The following is a 7,742-nucleotide window of genomic DNA, read 5'->3' on the forward strand; positions in this document are numbered from 1 at the left end:
GTAATAATAGTTATTTAGGAGCTGACTGAGCTGACTGACTGACTGATCTACAGGTAATAATAGTTATTTAGGAGCTGACTGACTGACTGATCTACAGGTAATAATAGTTATTTAGGAGCTGACTGACTGATCTACAGGTAATAATAGTTATTTAGGAGCTGACTGACTGACTGATCTACAGGTAATAATAGTTATTTGACTGACTGATCTACAGGTAATAATAGTTATTTAGGAGCTGACTGACTGACTGATCTACAGGTAATAATAGTTATTTAGGAGCTGACTGACTGACTGATCTACAGGTAATAATAGTTATTTAGGAGCTGACTGACTGGCTGACTGACTGATCTACAGGTAATAATAGTTATTTAGGAGCTGACTGATCTACAGGTAATAATAGTTATTTAGGAGCTGACTGACTGACTGATCTACAGGTAATAATAGTTATTTAGGAGCTGACTGACTGACTGATCTACAGGTAATAATAGTTATTTAGGAGCTGACTGACTGACAGATCTACAGGTAATAATAGTTATTTAGGAGCTGACTGACTGACTGATCTACAGGTAATAATAGTTATTTAGGAGCTGACTGACTGACTGATCTACAGGTAATAATAGTTATTTAGGAGCTGACTGACTGACTGATCTACAGGTAATAATAGTTATTTAGGAGCTGACTGACTGACTGATCTACAGGTAATAAAGTTATTTAGGAGCTGACTGACTGACTGATCTACAGGTAATAATAGTTATTTAGGAGCTGACTGACTGACTGATCTACAGGTAATAATAGTTATTTAGGAGCTGCTGACTGACTGACTGATCTACAGGTAATAATAGTTATTTAGGAGCTGACTGACTGACTGACTGATCTACAGGTAATAATAGTTATTTAGGAGCTGACTGACTGACTGATCTACAGGTAATAATAGTTATTTAGGAGCTGACTGACTGACTGATCTACAGGTAATAATAGTTATTTAGAGAGACTGACTGACTGACTGATCTACAGGTAATAATAGTTATTTAGGAGCTGACTGACTGACTGATCTACAGGTAATAATAGTTATTTAGGAGCTGACTGACTGACTGATCTACAGGTAATAAGTTATTTAGTCTATTTAGTTATTTAGCTGACTGACTGGCTGACTGACTGATCTACAGGTAATAATAGTTATTTAGGAGCTGACTGACTGACTGATCTACAGGTAATAATAGTTATTTAGGAGCTGACTGACTGACTGATCTACAGGTAATAATAGTTATTGACTGATCTACAGGAGTTATTTGAGCTGACTGACTGATCTACAGGTAATAATAGTTATTTAGGAGCTGACTGACTGACTGATCTACAGGTAATAATAGTTATTTAGGAGCTGACTGACTGACTGATCTACAGGTAATAATAGTTATTTAGGAGCTGAGGAGCTGACTGACTGACTGACTGATCTACAGGTAATAATAGTTATTTAGAGCTGACTGACTGACTGATCTACAGGTAATAATAGTTATTTAGGAGCTGACTGACTGACTGATCTACAGGTAATAGTTATTTGATCTACAGGTAATAATAGTTATTTAGGAGCTGACTGACTGACTGACTGATCTACAGGTAATAATAGTTATTTAGGAGAGCTGACTGACTGATCTACAGGTAATAATAGTTATTTAGGAGCTGACTGACTGACTGATCTACAGGTAATAATAGTTATTTAGGAGCTGACTGACTGACTGATCTACAGGTAATAATAGTTATTTAGGAGCTGACTGACTGACTGACTGATCTACAGGTAATAATAGTTATTTAGGAGCTGACTGACTGACTGATCTACAGGTAATAATAGTTATTTAGGAGGACTGACTGACTGATCTACAGGTAATAATAGTTATTTAGGAGCTGACTGACTGACTGACTGATCTACAGGTAATAATAGTTATTTAGGAGCTGACTGACTGACTGATCTACAGGTAATAATAGTTATTTAGGAGCTGACTGACTGACTGACTGATCTACAGGTAATAATAGTTATTTAGGAGCTGACTGACTGACTGACTGATCTACAGGTAATAATAGTTATTTAGGAGCTGACTGACTGACTGATCTACAGGTAATAATAGTTATTTAGGAGCTGACTGACTGACTGATCTACAGGTAATAATAGTTATTTAGGAGCTGACTGACTGACTGATCTACAGGTAATAATAGTTATTTAGGAGCTGACTGACTGACTGATCTACAGGTAATAATAGTTATTTAGGAGCTGACTGACTGACTGATCTACAGGTAATAATAGTTATTTAGGAGCTGACTGACTGACTGATCTACAGGTAATAATAGTTATTTAGGAGCTGACTGACTGACTGATCTCTACAGGTAACTGACTGATCTACAGGTAATAATAGTTATTTAGGAGCTGACTGACTGACTGATCTACAGGTAATAATAGTTATTTAGGAGCTGACTGACTGACTGATCTACAGGTAATAATAGTTATTTAGGAGCTGACTGACTGATCTACAGGTAATAATAGTTATTTAGGAGCTGACTGACTGATCTACAGGTAATAATAGTTATTTAGGAGCTGACTGACTGACTGATCTACAGGTAATAATAGTTATTTAGGAGCTGACTGACTGACTGATCTACAGGTAATAATAGTTATTTAGGAGCTGACTGACTGACTGACTGATCTACAGGTAATAATAGTTATTTAGGAACTGACTGACTGACTGATCTACAGGTAATAATAGTTATTTAGGAGCTGACTGGCTGATCTACAGGTAATAATAGTTATTTAGGAGCTGACTGACTGATCTACAGGTAATAATAGTTATTTAGGAGCTGACTGACTGGCTGATCTACAGGTAATAATAGTTATTTAGGAGCTGACTGACTGACTGACTGATCTACAGGTAATAATAGTTATTTAGAGCTGACTGACTGATCTACAGGTAATAATAGTTATTTAGGAGCTGACTGACTGACTGATCTACAGGTAATAATAGTTATTTAGGAGCTGACTGACTGACTGATCTACAGGTAATAATAGTTATTTAGGAGACTGACTGACTGACTGATCTACAGGTAATAATAGTTATTTAGGAGCTGACTCACTGATCTACAGGTAATAATAGTTATTTAGGAGCTGACTGACTGACTGACTGATCTACAGGTAATAACAGTTATTTAGGAGCTGACTGGCTGACTGATCTACAGGTAATAATAGTTATTTAGGAGCTGACTGACTGACTGATCTACAGGTAATAATAGTTATTTAGGAGCTGACTGACTGACTGACTGACTGACTGATCTACAGGTAATAATAGTTATTTAGGAGCTGACTGACTGACTGATCTACAGGTAATAATAGTTATTTAGGAGCTGACTGACTGACTGATCTACAGGTAATAATAGTTATTTAGGAGCTGACTGACTGACTGATCTACAGGTAATAATAGTTATTTAGGAGCTGACTGACTGACTGACTGATCTACAGGTAATAATAGTTATTTAGGAGCTGACTGACTGACTGATCTACAGGTAATAATAGTTATTTAGGACTGACTGATCTACAGGTAATAATAGTTATTTGAGCTGACTGACTGATCTACAGGTAATAATAGTTATTTAGGAGCTGACTGACTGACTGATCTACAGGTAATAATAGTTATTTAGGAGACTGACTGACTGACTGACTGACTGATCTACAGGTAATAATAGTTATTTAGGAGCTGACTGACTGACTGATCTACAGGTAATAATAGTTATTTAGGAGCTGACTGACTGACTGACTGATCTACAGGTAATAATAGTTATTTAGGAGCTGACTGACTGACTGATCTACAGGTAATAATAGTTATTTAGGAGCTGACTGACTGACTGACTGATCTACAGGTAATAATAGTTATTTAGGAGCTGACTGACTGACTGATCTACAGGTAATAATAGTTATTTAGGAGCTGACTGACTGACTGATCTACAGGTAATAATAGTTATTTTGAGCTGACTGACTGACTGACTGATCTACAGGTAATAATAGTTATTTAGGAGCTGACTGACTGACTGATCTACAGGTAATAATAGTTATTTAGGAGCTGACTGACTGACTGATCTACAGGTAATAATAGTTATTTAGGAGCTGACTGACTGACTGAGACTGACTGACTGACTGATCTACAGGTAATAATAGTTATTTAGGAGCTGACTGACTGACTGATCTACAGGTAATAATAGTTATTTAGAGCTGACTGACTGACTGATCTACAGGTAATAATAGTTATTTAGGAGCTGACTGACTGATCTACAGGTAATAATAGTTATTTAGGAGCTGACTGACTGACTGATCTACAGGTAATAATAGTTATTTAGGAGCTGACTGACTGACTGATCTACAGGTAATAATAGTTATTTAGAGCTGACTGACTGACTGATCTACAGGTAATAATAGTTATTAGGAGCTGACTGACTGATCTACAGGTAATAATAGTTATTTACTGACTGACTGACTGATCTACAGGTAATAATAGTTATTTAGGAGCTGACTGACTGACTGATCTACAGGTAATAATAGTTATTTAGGAGCTGACTGACTGATCTACAGGTAAATAGTTATTTAGGAGCTGACTGACTGACTGATCTACAGGTAATAATAGTTATTTAGGACTGACTGACTGACTGATCTACAGGTAATAATAGTTATTTAGAGCTGACTGACTACTGACTGATCTACAGGTAATAATAGTTATTTAGGAGCTGACTGACTGACTGATCTACAGGTAATAATAGTTATTTAGGAGCTGACTGACTGATCTACAGGCTGTTACTGACTGATCTACAGGTAATAATAGTTATTTAGGAGCTGACTGACTGACTGATCTACAGGTAATAATAGTTATTTAGGAGCTGACTGACTGACTGATCTACAGGTAATAATAGTTATTTAGGAGCTGACTGACTGACTGACTGATCTACAGGTAATAATAGTTATTTAGGACTGACTGACTGACTGATCTACAGGTAATAATAGTTATTTAGGAGCTGACTGACTGACTGATCTACAGGTAATAATAGTTATTTAGGCTGACTGACTGACTGACTGATCTACAGGTAATAATAGTTATTTAGGAGCTGACTGACTGACTGACTGATCTACAGGTAATAATAGTTATTTAGGAGCTGACTGACTGACTGATCTACAGGTAATAATAGTTATTTAGGAGCTGACTGACTGACTGATCTACAGGTAATAATAGTTATTTAGGAGCTGACTGATAGTTATTTAGGAGCTGACTGACTGATCTACAGGTAATAATAGTTATTTGGGAGCTGACTGACTGACTGATCTACAGGTAATAATAGTTATTTAGGAGCTGACTGACTGGCTGACTGACTGATCTACAGGTAATAATAGTTATTTAGGAGCTGACTGACTGACTGATCTACAGGTAATAATAGTTATTTAGGAGCTGACTGACTGACTGATCTACAGGTAATAATAGTTATTTAGGAGCTGACTGACTGGCTGATCTGATCTACAGGTAATAATAGTTATTTAGGAGCTGACTGACTGACTGATCTACAGGTAATAATAGTTATTTAGGAGCTGACTGACTGACTGACTGATCTACAGGTAATAATAGTTATTTAGGTACTGATCTACAGGTAATAATAGTTATTTAGGAGCTGACTGACTGACTGATCTACAGGTAATAATAGTTATTTAGGAGCTGACTGACTGACTGATCTACAGGTAATAATAGTTATTTAGGAGCTGACTGACTGACTGACTGATCTACAGGTAATAATAGTTATTTAGGAGCTGACTGACTGATCTACAGGCTGACTGACTGATCTACAGGTAATAATAGTTAGAGCTTTGGGGACTGACTGACTGACTGATCTACAGGTAATAATAGTTATTTAGGAGCTGACTGACTGACTGATCTACAGGTAATAATAGTTATTTAGGAGCTGACTGATCTACAGGTAATAATAGTTATTTAGGAGCTGACTGACTGACTGATCTACAGGTAATAATAGTTATTTAGGAGCTGACTGACTGGCTGACTGACTGATCTACAGGTAATAATAGTTATTTAGGAGCTGACTGACTGACTGATCTGACTGATCTACAGGTAATAATAGTTATTTAGGAGCTGACTGACTGACTGATCTACAGGTAATAATAGTTATTTAGGAGCTGAGACTGACTGACTGACTGATCTACAGGTAATAATAGTTATTTAGGAGCTGACTGACTGACTGATCTACAGGTAATAATAGTTATTTGAGCTGACTGACTGACTGATCTACAGGTAATAATAGTTATTTAGGAGCTGACTGACTGACTGACTAGTTCTACAGGTAATAATAGTTATTTAGGAGCTGACTGACTGACTGACTTCTACAGGTAATAATAGTTATTTAGGAGCTGACTGACTGACTGATCTACAGGTCTAGTTATTTAGGAGTGACTGACTGACTGATCTACAGGTTAATAGTTATTTAGGAGCTGACTGACTGGCTGACTGACTGATCTACAGGTAATAATAGTTATTTAGGAGCTGACTGACTGACTGATCTACAGGTAATAATAGTTATTTAGGAGCTGACTGACTGACTGATCTACAGGTAATAATAGTTATTTAGGAGCTGACTGATCTACAGGTAATAATAGTTATTTGCTGCTGACTGACTGATCTACAGGTAATAATAGTTATTTAGGACTGACTGACTGACTGATCTACAGGTAATAATAGTTATTTAGGAGCCGACTGACTGACTGATCTACAGGTAATAATAGTTATTTAGGAGCTGACTGACTGACTGATCTACAGGTAATAATAGTTATTTAGGAGCTGACTGACTGACTGACTGATCTACAGGTAATAATAGTTATTTAGGAGCTGACTGACTGACTGATCTACAGGTAATAATAGTTATTTAGGAGCTGACTGACTGGCTGACTGACTGATCTACAGGTAATAATAGTTATTTAGGAGCTGACTGACTGACTGATCTACAGGTAATAATAGTTATTTAGGAGCTGACTGACTGACTGATCTACAGGTAATAATAGTTATTTAGGAGCTGACTGACTGGCTGACTGACTGATCTACAGGTAATAATAGTTATTTAGGAGACTGACTGACTGACTGATCTACAGGTAATAAGTTATTTAGTTATTTACAGGTAATAATAGTTATTTAGGACTGACTGACTGACTGATCTACAGGTAATAATAGTTATTTAGGAGCTGACTGACTGATCTACAGGTAATAATAGTTATTTGGGAGCTGACTGACTGACTGATCTACAGGTAATAATAGTTATTTAGGAGCTGACTGACTGGCTGACTGACTGATCTACAGGTAAGGTAATAATAGTTATTTAGGAGCTGACTGACTGACTGATCTACAGGTAATAATAGTTATTTAGGAGCTGACTGACTGACTGACTGACTGATCTACAGGTAATAATAGTTATTTAGGAGCTGACTGACTGACTGATCTACAGGTAATAATAGTTATTTAGGAGCTGACTGATCTGACTGATCTACAGGTAATAATAGTTATTTAGGAGCTGACTGACTGACTGACTGACTGATCTACAGGTAATAATAGTTATTTAGGACTGACTGACTGACTGACTGATCTACAGGTAATAATAGTTATTTAGGAGCTGACTGACTGATCTACAGGTAATAATAGTTATTTAGGAGCTGACTGACTGACTGATCT

General features: G+C 36.6%; 1 pseudogene; it reads left to right on the forward strand.

Moving 5' to 3' along the window:
- Window positions 1-7,742, forward strand: part of LOC121843486 — a 32,207-nt pseudogene that overhangs the window by 16,420 nt on the left and 8,045 nt on the right.

Source organism: Oncorhynchus tshawytscha, unplaced genomic scaffold (genome assembly GCF_018296145.1).
Source record: "Oncorhynchus tshawytscha isolate Ot180627B unplaced genomic scaffold, Otsh_v2.0 Un_contig_8586_pilon_pilon, whole genome shotgun sequence".
In the NCBI taxonomy this organism is placed as follows: domain Eukaryota; kingdom Metazoa; phylum Chordata; class Actinopteri; order Salmoniformes; family Salmonidae; genus Oncorhynchus; species Oncorhynchus tshawytscha.